Here is a 13502-nt window from a genome sequence, read left to right as displayed (position 1 = left end):
ATGGAGTACAGACAGGACCTGGACTAGAGGGGGTATCCCTGTGGGTTGGCGGATAGCTGACATCAGGTCTGGCTCCAACTGGGCACACAGTTCCAGGATTGTTGCACAATCAAGTCTGTCTGTGATTATGATGTGTCTCTCTTCCATTGTCGACAGGACCACCAGGGGTCTGTACACCGGAGGATGACGCCATCTCATCACCTGCCCCAGCAGACGTGCCCTATGGAGGAAAACAGCGAGCAGAGAGTCATCCAACACTGAGGTATCACAATGTGTTATTTGCAGAAACGTTAGTAATCCGCAATGTGCCGGTATCTGTCTGTAGTCCCAGCCTAGATAGGTGTGACGCAGTTTTCATCCATCCCATGTGGCCGCCTGAAATGGCGGCTGCCTGACCTGTAAGGTGGGACAAGGGGATATGAGGTAACTGCACTGGCGTTGTACACCGTCGCGGTGGGCGGTCGAAGACCGCGGCGCAATTCTGCATTGGTTAACATTGGACCCTATGGGTCCCAGGAGCCAATGACGATGTACGCTGGCTGTGACGGTACGCACCGCCGCAGACGTGACCGCCATTTTCTGCCTGTTCATTTACTTGATACCTGACCTTCAACAGGAGAGGACCTACATGGCAAGTGCTGTTGTGACCTGTGTCTGGAAGCGACAATGGCTACAGTGTCTGGGGAAAGGGCCCCTGCCTTCACTTCGGAGGAGTTGGAGAAACTAGTGGATGGGGTCCTCCCCCAGTACATGCAACTGTACGGTCCTCCAGACAAACAGGTGAATACACTGTGAGCATGCTGCGTGGGCAATGCCTGTTTTGAGTGGAGTGGATGGAAGATACATGGGGGGGCCTAAGGCCTGCATGTGCGGATGGTGAGTGTATGTGCGTCAGGGCATGTGTGGAAACTGTTGGGCAATAAGAATGACGGTCCGGACAGGTGAGCAATTTCCTTTCCTCCTGTACCTTTCCTCTAGGTCAGCGCCCACCAGAAGAAGGTTATTTGGCGTGCCATCGCCAAGGACGTCCGGACTCTGGGGGTCTACCACAGACGGAGCACCCACTGATGTAAAAGATGGGAGGACCTGCGCCGCTGGAGCAAGAAGACGGTGGAGGCCCAGCTGGGGATTGCCTCCCAACGTGGAAGGAGTGCCCGTCGCACCATGAACCCCCTGATGTACCGGATCCTGGCGGTGGCCTATCCGGAGTTAGATGGGCACTTGAGGGCATCAGAGCAGCCAAAAGGGGCTGAGTACACTCTCATTCATCTGACTCTGCGCGCATTACGAGGTGTCTGGGTGGAGGAGGTGGTCAGTGGGTTCCCCTAGGTCAGGGCAAACTTTGTAGACAAGGTCCCTTGTAAGGCAGGCTCTGTGGCACCCCGACCCCACTGGTGGTAATAGCCATCTACACCTAGTCCGGCTCCTGTGACTTCCATGTGTGCAGCAATTGGGCTTAGGCCTCGTACCCCATGGGCATGTGAATTTGCCAGGAACTGTTAGTGCATCGCTTAGTGTAGAGGGCTGCTCCCTGTTTGTTGTGTCCGCCAACGGTAGTGGTGTTGCATGCACTGAACATGTTTTTCTTCTGTCTTCCCCCCTTTTTGTTTTGTCTCCCTGTTCTTGTGTGCAATAGCATCATCTGGTGGACGAACAGTGGCACCGGAGCAGGAGGGAGTTGCAACCCACTTGGCCCTGGATGGTGAAGCAACAGAGTCCGAAGCCACCAATGGGACGGAGGGTGAGGGGAGCTGCACAACAGGGACAGGAGCATACACCAGTGACAGCGACTCCTTCTCTGATGGGAGCTCCCTTGTGGTGGCGGGCACCTCTGTGCCCACCGCTTCAACATGTACAGCCGCCTGTGAGAAAGTAGCCTCTTTCTAGCCTTGTTACCCTCACTTTTGGCCTGTTTGTGAGTATATGTCAGGGTGTTTTCACTGTCTCACTGGGATCCTGCTAGCCAGGGCCCGGCGCTCATAGTGAAAACCCTATGTTGTCAGTATGTTTGTTATGTGTCACTGGGACCCTGCTAGCCAGGACCCCAGTGCTCATAAGTTTGTGGCCTACATGTATGTGTTCCCTGTGTGATGCCTAACTGTCTCACTGAGGCTCTGCTAACCAGAACCTCAGTGGTTATGCTCTCTCTACTTTCCAAATTGTCACTAACAGGCTAGTGACCAATTTCACCAATTTACATTGGCATACTGGTACACCCATATAATTCCCTAGTATATGGTACTGAGGTACCCAGGGTATTGGGGTTCCAGGAGATCCCTATGGGCTGCAGCATTTCTTTTGCCACCCATAGGGAGATCTGACAAATCTTACACAGGCCTGCCAGTGCAGCCTGAGTGAAATAACGTCCACGTTATTTCACAGCCATTTACCACTGCACTTAAGTAACTTATAAGTCACCTATATGTCTAACCTTCACCTGGTGAAGGTTGGGTGCAAAGTTACTTAGTGTGTTGGCACCCTGGCACTAGCCAAGGTGCCCCCACATCATTCAGGGCAAATTCCCCGGACTTTGTGAGTGCGGGGACACCATTACACACGTGCACTGTACATAAGTCTCTACCTATGTACAGCGTCACAATGGTAACTCCGAACATGGCCATGTAATATGTCTAGGATCATGGAATTGTCACCCCAATGCCATTCTGGCATTGGGGGGACAATTCCATGATCCCCCGGGTCCCTAGCACAGAACCTGGGTACTGCCAAACTGCCTTTCCGGGGTTTTCACTGCAGCTGCTGCTGCTGCCAACCCCTCAGACAGGTTTCTGCCCTCCTGGGGTCCAGGCAGGCCTGGCCCAGGAAGGCAGAACAAAGGACTTCCTCTGAGAGAGGGTGTTACACCCTCTCCCTTTGGAAATAGGTGTCAGGGCTGGGGAGGAGTAGCCTCCCCAGCCTCTGGAAATGTTTTGATGGGCACAGATGGTGCCCATCTCTGCATAAGCCAGTCTACACCAGTTTAGGGATCCCCCAGCCCTGCTCTGGCATGAAACTGGACAAAGGAAAGGGGAGTGACCACTCCCCTGACCTGCACCTCCCAGGGAAGGTGCCAAGAGCTCCTCCAGTGTGCCCCAGACCTCTGCCATCTTGGAAATAGAGGTGTTGCTGGCACACTGGACTGCTCTGAGTGGCCAGTGCCATCAGGTGATGTCAGAGACTCCTTCTGATAGGCTCTTACCTTTCTTACTAGCCTATCCTCCTTCCTAGGTAGCCAAACCTCCTTTTCTGGCTATTTAGGGTCGCTGCTTTGGGGAATTCTTTAGATACCGAATGCAAGAGCTCACCAGAGTTCCTCTGCATCTCCCTCTTCACCTTCTGCCAAAGGATCAACCGCTCACTGCGCAGGACACCTGCAAAACCGAACAAAGTAGCAAATACGACTACTGCAACCTTTTATCGCTTCATCCTGCCGGCTTTCTCGACTGTTTCCTGGTGGTGCATGCTCTGGGGATAGCCTGCCTTCTTTCGGCACCAGGAGCTCTGAAGAAATCTCCCGTGGGTCAGCGGAATCTCCCCCCTGCAACCGCAGGCAACAAAAGACTGCATCACCGGTCCTCTGGGTCCCCTCTCAGCACGACGAGCAAGGTCCATGGAACTCAGCAACTCTGTCCAAGTGACTCCCACAGTCCAGTGACTCTTCAGTCCAAGTTTGGTGGAGGTAAGTCCTTGCCTCCCCACGCTAGACTGCATTGCTGGGTACCACGTGATTTGCAGCTGCTCCGGCTCCTGTGCACTCTTCCAGGATTTCCTTTGTGCACAGCCAAGCCTGGGTCCCCGACACTCTAACCTGCAGTGCAAAAATCTTCTGAGTTGTCCTCTGGCGTCATGGGACTCCCTTTTCTGACTTTGGGTGGACTCCGGTTCACTCCTCTTCCAAATGCCTGTTCTGGTACTTCTGCGGGTGCTGCCTGCTTCTGTCATAGCTCCCTGACTTGCTCGGAGCCCCCTCTGTCTCCTCATCCAAGTGGCGACATCCTGGTCCCTCCTGGGCCACAGCAGCATCCAAAAACCCTAACCGTGACCCTTGCAGCTAGCAAGGCTTGTTTGCGGTCTTTCTGCGTGGGAACACCTCTGCAAGCTTCTTCACGATGTGGGACATCCATCCTCCAGAGGGGAAGTTCCTAGTCCTCTTCGTTCTTGCAAAACACCAAGCTTCTTCCATCTGGTGGCAGCTCCTTTGCACCCTCAGCTGGCATTTCCTGGGCATCTGCCCACTCTTGACACTGTCGCGACTCTTGGACTTGGTCCCCTTGTTTCACAGGTACTCAGGTCTGGAAATCCACTGTTGTTGCTTTGCTGGTGTTGGTTTTCCTTGGAGAATCCCCCTATCACGACTTCTGTGCTCTCTGGCGGTTGTAGGTGCACTTTACACCTACCTTACAGAGTCTTGGGGTGGGCTATTTTTCTAACCCTCACTGTTTTCTTACAGTCCCAGCAACCCTCTACAAGCTCACATAGGTTTGGGGTCCATTCGTGGTTCGCATTCCACTTTTGGAGTATATGGTTTGTGTTGCCCCTATACCTATGTGCTCCTATTGCAATCTATTGTAACTTTACACTGCTTGCATTACTTCCTTTAGCTATTATTGCATATTTTTGGTATTGTGTACATATATCTTGTGTATATTTGGCATCCTCATACTGAGGGTACTCACTAAGATACTTTTGGCATATTGTCATAAAAATAAAGTACCTTTATTTTTAGTATATCTGTGTATTGTGTTTTCTTATGATATTGTGCATATGACACCAGTGGTATAGTAGGAGCTTTGCATGTCTCCTAGTTCAGCCTAAGCTGCTCTGCTATAGCTACCTTCTATCAGCCTAAGCTGCTAGAAACACCTCTTCTACACTAATAAGGGATAACTGGACCTGGCACAAGGTGTAAGTACCTCTGGTACCCACTACAACCCAGGCCAGCCTCCTACATTGGTTGTGCAGTGGTGGGATAAGTACTTGTAACTACTTACCACTTTGTCATTTTGTACTTTTCATAAGAGAAAAGTATACAAAACAAGTTCAGTGTATGTACACCTAACCAAAATGTTTTGCTTTTCTTCTCTTACACTTTTTGCTAAGTGCTGAAAAGTACTCCTAAACTTTCTAAAAGTTTGAAAAAGTTTGAAAAAGTTTTTTTTTTCCTGTTCTTTAAAAAGTCCTGAAACTTTTTCTCTCTTCTCACTGTCCCTAAACCTTCTTCTATCATGTCTGAGGTAGGAACGTCTCTTAAAATTGTCAATACTACTTATGACAATCTAAACTTTAAGAGCCTAAGGAGTCTCTGCATTGATAGAGGTTTAGTGGTAGGAAAGAACCCTTCTAGAGAATTTCTGTTTAACATGCTCATTGAGAATGATAAGTCCCTGGCTGGCACTTCATCTGAGAAGTTAGTAGATAGCTCACACTCTGACTCAGGGGAACCCCTTGAGGGAGGTGTACAGGATTCTCTTCCAAATCTGCCCCTTAGCAGACCTCCTAGCAATGCTGGTAGCAATAGAAGCTCCCATCACAGTAGGGATGTTTTTGTTCCTGAAGGCCAGGTTGTTAGAGTCCAAACTGTTAGGGACAGATCTCCCTCTGTTAATTCCAACATATCCTCAGTGTCCAAGCATTCCCAACCCACCCACCCTGAAGACAACATGTTAGAAAGGGAACTCAAAAAGTTGAGAGTAGAAGAGACCAGGCTGAAGCCCTAGACCTGTAGAAGGAGAGAGAGAGATTGGGGTTTGGACCCCATGGTGGCAGCAGCAGTATTCCTGATAGTAATCCTGTGAGAGAGCATGATTCCAGGAATCTGCACAAGATAGTTCCCCCTTACAAGGAGGGGGATGACATTAACAAGTGGTTTGCTGCACTTGAGAGGGCCGGTATGGTACAGGGGGTCCCTCAAAGGCAGTGGGCTGCTATTCTATGGCTATCTTTCAATGGAAATAGGCGCCTTACTAGGAGATAGGCTATAGAGATAGGCTCCTTACTGTTAGAGAAAGTGATGCCAATACTTTTGCAGTTTTGAAGGATGCACTCTTGGATGGATTTGGCTTAACCACTGAGAAAAACAGGATTAAGTTCAGAGACACCAGAAAAGAGTCCTCACAAGACTGGAGAGGCTTTGTTGACTGTTCAGTGAAGGCCTTGGAGGGGTGGTTACATGGCAGTAAAGTTTCTGACTATGAAAGCCTGTATAATCTTATTCTGAGGGAGCATATTCTGAATAACTGTGTGTCTGACTTGTTACACCAATATCTAGTGGACTCAGATCAGACCTCTCCCCAAGAATTGGGAAAGAAGGCAGACAAATGGGTCAGAACAAGAGTGAACAGAAAAGTTCATACAGGGGGTGACAAGGATGGCAAGAAGAAAGATGGTGAGAAATCTCAGGATAAGCATGGGGATAAGCGTAAAACCAAAGATCCTTCTTCAAATCCTAAACACTCTTCAGGGGGTGGGGATAAATCAAATTCTTCCTCTTCTTCACAACATACACACATTAAAAAACCTTGGTGCTATGTGTGTAAAAATAAAGGCCATTGGCAAGGGGATAAGTCCTGTCCAGGTAAACCCCCTGAGCCAACCACCACTAATACATCAAACTCTAGTGCCCCTAGCAGTAGTGGTAATAGTGGTGGGACTGCTGGCAACAGTCAAACTAAAGGTGTAGTTGGGTTCACTTATGGGTCCATCATAGAAACTGGGGTAGTCAGTCCCAAGACAGTTTCTGTCACACCTAGTGGCATTGGCCTTGCCACACTGGCTGCTTGTCCCCTAACAATGGATAAGTACAGGCAGACAGTTTCAATAAATGGTGTTGAGGCCCAGGCCTACAGGGACACAGGTGCCAGTATCACTTTGGTGACTGAAAACCTAGTGCCTCCTGAACAACACATCATTGGACAACAGTACAAGATTATTGATGTCCATAACTCCACTACATTTCTTCCCTTATCTATAGTTCAGCTTAGTTGGGGTGGAGTTACTGTCCCTAAGCAGGTGGTAGTATCACCTAGCTTACCTGTAGACTGTCTTTTAGGTAATGACCTAGAGACCTCAGGTTGGGCTGAGGTAGAGTTGTATACCCATGCAGCCATGCTGGGTATCCCTGAGGAATTGTTCCCTCTCATTTCTACTGAAATGAAAAAGCAAAGGAGAGAAAAAGGCCTGAAAATTCAGGATCCCTCTCCAACAACAGGTAAAAAGGGTATCACAGTATCCCCTAACCACCCTGCTATTCAGGATACCATTCCTGTGGTGGGAGAAACCTCTCCTGGGGTGGTACCTGAACCAAGGGAATCATCAGCTGGCATAGCTGTTCTCCCTGAGGTGGAAGTACCTCTCTGTGGGATAACTAATATTGGTGAGAAAAAGAGCACCATTTTAGTTAACATGGAGCATCCCTCCAACCCTCCCAGAGAAACTTTAGTGCAGAAACCCTGCACTGCCTCACAACACTTATGACAGCATCCCTGCCCTAGTGTGGAGCTCATAGGACAGCATCCCTGCCCTGCTCCAACTCAAGAGAAACAGCATCCCGGTTCTCTCTTACAGCCATATGGACAAAGTTTTTGCCCAGCTATGGCTTTACTGAGACAGCATCCCTGTCTGGCATTCTCATCACTAGAAATAGGTCCAGTGGACAATTCCCACTGTTCTAAACTAAAACTTACTGATAGGAACTCTGAAAATATATCTTCACATTGTTGGTTAGCTAAAAAACTTCAAACAGGGTGGTTTACATCCCCACAGGGAAGTAACCAAATAGTGGATGATAAAGGGAGTAACCAGTCTATTGCAGAGTTACTCTCCACTTATCACCACTTAGACAATAAAGACTCAACTGGCCAAGGTTAGCCTTCTTGTCCTTCGTTTGGGGGGGTTGTGTGAGAAAGTAGCCTCTTTCTAGCCTTTGTTACCCCCACTTTTGGCCTGTTTGTGAGTATATGTCAGGGTGTTTTCACTGTCTCACTGGGATCCTGCTAGCCAGGGCCCGGTGCTCATAGTGAAAACCCTATGTTGTCAGTATGTTTGTTATGTGTCACTGGGACCCTGCTAGCCAGGACCCCAGTGCTCATACGTTTGTGGCCTACATGTATGTGTTCCCTGTGTGATGCCTAACTGTCTCACTGAGGCTCTGCTAACCAGAACCTCAGTGGTTATGCTCTCTCTACTTTCCAAATTGTCACTAACAGGCTAGTGACCAATTTCACCAATTTACATTGGCATACTGGTACACCCATATAATTCCCTAGTATATGGTACTGAGGTACACAGGGTATTGGGGTTCCAGGAGATCCCTATGGGCTGCAGCATTTCGTTTGCCACCCATAGGGAGATCTGACAAATCTTACACAGGCCTGCCAGTGCAGCCTGAGTGAAATAACGTCCACGTTATTTCACAGCCATTTACCACTGCACTTAAGTAACTTATAAGTCACCTATATGTCTAACCTTCACCTGGTGAAGGTTGGGTGCAAAGTTACTTAGTGTGTTGGCACCCTGGCACTAGCCAAGGTGCCCCCACATCGTTCAGGGCAAATTCCCCGGACTTCGTGAGTGCGGGGACACCATTACACGCGTGCACTGTACATAGGTCTCTACCTATGTACAGCGTCACAATGGTAACTCCGAACATGGCCATGTAATATGTCTAGGATCATGGAATTGTCACCCCAATGCCATTCTGGCATTGGGGGGACAATTCCATGATCCCCCGGGTCTCTAGCACAGAACCAGGGTACTGCCAAACTGCCTTTCTGGGGTTTTCACTGCAGCTGCTGCTGCTGCCAACCCCTCAGACAGGTTTCTGTCCTCCTGGGGTCCAGGCAGGCCTGGCCCAGGAAGGCAGAACAAAGGACTTCCTCTGAGAGAGGGTGTTTTAAACCCTCTCCCTTTGGAAATAGGTGTCAGGGCTGGGGAGGAGTAGCCTCCCCCAGCCTCTGGAAATGCTTTGATGGGCACAGATGGTGCCCATCTCTGCATAACCCAGTCTACACCGGTTTAGGGATCCCCCAGCCCTGCTCTGGCATGAAACTGGACAAAGGAAAGGGGAGTGACCACTCCCCTGACCTGCACCTCCCAGGGGAGGTGCCCAGAGCTCCTCCAGCGTGCCCCAGACCTCTGCAATCTTGGAAACAGAGGTGTTGCTGGCACACTGGACTGCTCTGAGTGGCCAGTGCCATCAGGTGACGTCAGAGACTCCTTCTGATAGGCTCTTACCTTTCTTACTAGCCTATCCTCCTTCCTAGGTAGCCAAACCTCCTTTTCTGGCTATTTAGGGTCTCTACTTTGGGGAATTCTTTAGATACCGAATGCAAGAGCTCACCAGAGTTCCTCTGCATCTCCCTCTTCACCTTCTGCCAAAGGATCGACCACTCACTGCTCAGGACGCCGCAAAAACCGCAACAAAGTAGCAAAGACGTCTACTGCAAGCTTGTATCGCTTCATCCTGCCGGCTTTCTCAACTGTTTCCTGGTGGTGCATGCTCTGGGGGTAGCATGCCTCCTTTCTGCATCAGGAGCTCTGAAGAAATCTCCAGTGGGTCGACGGAATCTTCCCCCTGCAACCGCAGGCAACAAAAGACTGAATCACCGGTCCTCTGGGTCCCCTCTCAGCATGACGAGCGTGGTCCCTGGAACTCAGCAACTCTGTCCAAGTGACTCCCACAGTCCAGTGACTCTTCAGTCCAAGTTTGGTGGAGGTAAGTCCTTGCCTCCCCACGCTAGACTGCATTGCTGGGTACCACGTGATTTGCAGCTGCTCCAGCTCCTGTGCACTCTTCCAGGATTTCCTTTGTGCACAGCCAAGCCTGGGTCCCGACACTCTAACCTGCAGTGCACAACCTTCAGAGTTGTCCTCCGGCATCGTGGGACTCCCTTTTCTGACTTCGGGTGGACTCCGGTTCACTCCTCTTCCAAGTGCCTGTTCCGGTACTTCTGCGGGTGCTGCCTGCTTCTGTGAGGGCTCCCTGACTTGCTGGGAGCCCCCTCTGTCTCCTCATCCAAGTGGCGACATCCTGGTCCCTCCTGGGCCACAGCAACATCCAAAAACCCTAACCGCAACCCTTGCAGATAGCAAGGCTTGTTTGTGGTCTTTCTGCATGGGAACACCTCTGCAAGCTTCTTCATGACGTGGGACATCCATCCTCCAAAGGGGAAGTTCCTAGTCCTCTTCGTTCTTGCAAAACACCAAGCTTCTTCCATCCGGTGGCAGCTCCTTTGCACCCTCAGCTGGCATTTCCTGGGCATCTGCCCACTCTCGACACTGTCGCGACTCTTGGACTTGGTCCCCTTGTTTCACAGGTACTCAGGTCCGGAAATCCACTGTTGTTGCTTTGCTGGTGTTGGTTTTCCTTGCAGAATCCCCCTATCACGACTTCTATGCTCTCTGGGGGTTGTAGGTGCACTTTACACCTACCTTACAGGGTCTTGGGGTGGGCTATTTTTCTAACCCTCACTGTTTTCTTACATTACCAGCGACCCTCTACAAGCTCACATAGGTTTGGGGTCCATTCGTGGTTCGCATTCCACTTTTGGAGGTTTTGGAGGTTTGTGTTGCCCCTATACCTATGTGCTCCTATTGCAATCTATTGTAACTTTACACTGCTTGCATTTCTTCCTTTTGCTATTACTGCATATTTTTGGTATTGTGTACATATATCTTGTGTATATTTGGCATCCTCATACTGAGGGTACTCACTAAGATACTTTTGGCATATTGTCATAAAAATAAAGTACCTTTATTTTTAGTATATCTGTGTATTGTGTTTTCTTATGATATTGTGCATATGACACCAGTGGTATAGTAGGTGCTTTGCATGTCTCCTAGTTCAGCCTAAGCTGTTCTGCTATAGCTACCTTCTATCAGCCTAAGCTGCTAGAAACACCTCTTCTACACTAATAAGGGATAACTGGACCTGGCATAAGGTGTAAGCACCTCTGGTACCCACTACAAGCCAGGCCAGCCTCCTACACCGCCACCCCCCCTACCAGCACCCCCCTCCCAACAGCCCCTCAGCGTTTGTCCTGTGCCCGCTCACTCAGGAGTGTGGGCATCTCCTTCGCCCCAGGCACCTCAGGCCCTGCCCCAGTCAGCCCTGCTGCCCTCAGTGAGGAGGCTATTGACCTCCTGAGATCCCTCATTTTGGGCAATCTACCATTTTGAATGCCATCCAGGGTGTTGAGAGGCATTTGCAACAAACAAATGCATACCTGGAGGGCATTCATTCTGGGCAGGCGGCCCTACAGAGAGCATTTCAGGCTCTGGCCTCAGCACGGATGGCAGCCATTGTCCCTGTGTCCAGCCTCCCCACTCCAACTTCCTCCACCCGACCCAATCCCCTGTACCTCGGCCTATCCAAAGAACACCATCAGACCAGCATGCACACTCATCAACACACAAGAGTGGACATGGAAAACATAAGCACCACACATCCCACAAGCACTCATACAAGCACCATCCCCATGCAGACACAGCAATATCCACTGCCTCCACTGTGTCCCCCTCCTCCATGTCCTCCTCCTTCCTCCCTGTCTCATCTCCACTCACACCTGCATGCACCACATCCTCAGCCACTACCTCCATCACCAGCACGCCCATCACCACACTCCGCTCACGTGCAATCACCACCCCCACTACCATTCTCACATCCCCAGTGTCCTCTCCCAGTGTGTCTGTGAGCCTTCCTCCCAAAGTACCCAAACGCAGGCACACACCCACCCAACAGACATCCACCTCACGACAGCCTCCGGCCCATGCACCTTCACCCACATTCAGCAGACGTACACCTCCTACAACCACTACCTCTTCCTCCACTCCCAAACCCCCTCCATCTTCCCGTCCCAGTATGTCTAAAAATCTCTTCCTGGCTAACATTGACCTCTTCCCTACACCTCCTCCCCCTCCGTCCTTCCCCTAGGGCCAGGCTATCCAGGTCCCAGCCCAGCACCTCAGTCACCAAATCCCCAGGCACAGTGGTGACAGCAACTGCGGGGTCATCGAGTGCGCCACCCATCAGGGCTGCCAGTGTGCCACGTAGTGAGGGCAAGGACATTCCGTCACCTGCCAAGGTGAAAAAGGTGCCCACATCCCGTAGGGAGAAGCCGCACCTACAAGCCACCAAGGGCTCAGCAAAAACAAAAGGGGATGGTGGCAAGACAACTGCGGCACCATCAAAGGTGGGGAAGGGACAAAAGCACAAGAGCAGGTCAGGAGAGGGCACGGTGGCACCGACTGAAGGAGAAGAAGAAAATGTTGACTACCCTCTGTCGGTGATAATGCAAATGACATCAGTTAGGTTATTGTCCAACTCTTATTGTAGCCTAAAGGGATACTTTCATGAAAAGAAAGAACAACATATTAAGGTGCTGTGGTGGAGGGGGTTTCCTGCCCTTTTCTCTCTTTTTTTACAGATCCTCCTTCTGAGGATTTCTGGCACATGATTGGTGAAGGTTTTGATGGAGATTTAATTCACAAGTAGGCCTAAAGAGTGCTCTCACCATCAACTACGGGTGTCTGTGGAGCACATGGAGCAAAGACACAAGCTACTCTTACCCCATCACCTCATCAGATTTTTAGACTCAGGAGGATTTAATTAGTTAATTTTAATCAAAAATAAGCGTAAGTACAATTGCACTTGGCCCTGAGGGGGTACTAGTTGGGGTAGTTCATTGTTTGTCTGTTTTACATAAACAATAGTCACGCATGCAATGAAGGCAGTGAGGTGGACTGGCTTGAATGCTCTGGTGGGGCTCCAGGGAGGGGTAGGGATGGATGTGCCAGCTTCCTGCACTCCCTCTGAAACCCATTTTATTCTCAATCTTATTTCATTTTTGAACGGCTGGGAAACAAATGTATAAATTGATGTCATGGAATGTGAGTGGGACAGAAAACTTATGAAAATGGCACAGAATATACACATACATCAAAAGAAGAAGAGTGGACATTGCTTTTCTACAAGAAATGCGTCTCACGGGGGAGAGCTTCAGAAGACATGGTTGGATATGATGAAATAGCTGAAATGGTGTAGCGTTGGTTTGTGAATGCATACATTTCCAAACACTGCACAGCTGAGTTTCTGAACTCGGCGGCCACACTTATTTCTCAGGACCCTGAATGTGTCATGATATGTGGAGGGGACTTTAATTGTGCTCTGTACACTAAGAGGAATATGGGTCTGTCAGCCCTCCAAAGCGAAGAGGTGGCTCACCTTCCTGCCAAACTTCTACTTTCCTGCAAAAACTACTAGATGGTTGAGTAATTGGGGGCTGCCTGATATTTGGCACACTATGCACCTGAAAGAGAGAGCATTAGTACTCATTTGTACACATGCTACATATAACAATGGATTTATTTTGGTGTGATCCACATTATCAGGGTAGAACCTTGCACGTTTATATTTAGGCAAAAACAAAATCATATAAACACCCTAATTTATCACTAAATTGGCAATTAAAATAGGGCATATACATTGCCATAATCTCAAAGGTGCTCCT

Source organism: Pleurodeles waltl, chromosome 5 (assembly GCF_031143425.1).
Source record: "Pleurodeles waltl isolate 20211129_DDA chromosome 5, aPleWal1.hap1.20221129, whole genome shotgun sequence".
In the NCBI taxonomy this organism is placed as follows: Eukaryota; Metazoa; Chordata; class Amphibia; order Caudata; family Salamandridae; genus Pleurodeles; species Pleurodeles waltl.
This window is presented reverse-complemented; position numbering follows the sequence as displayed.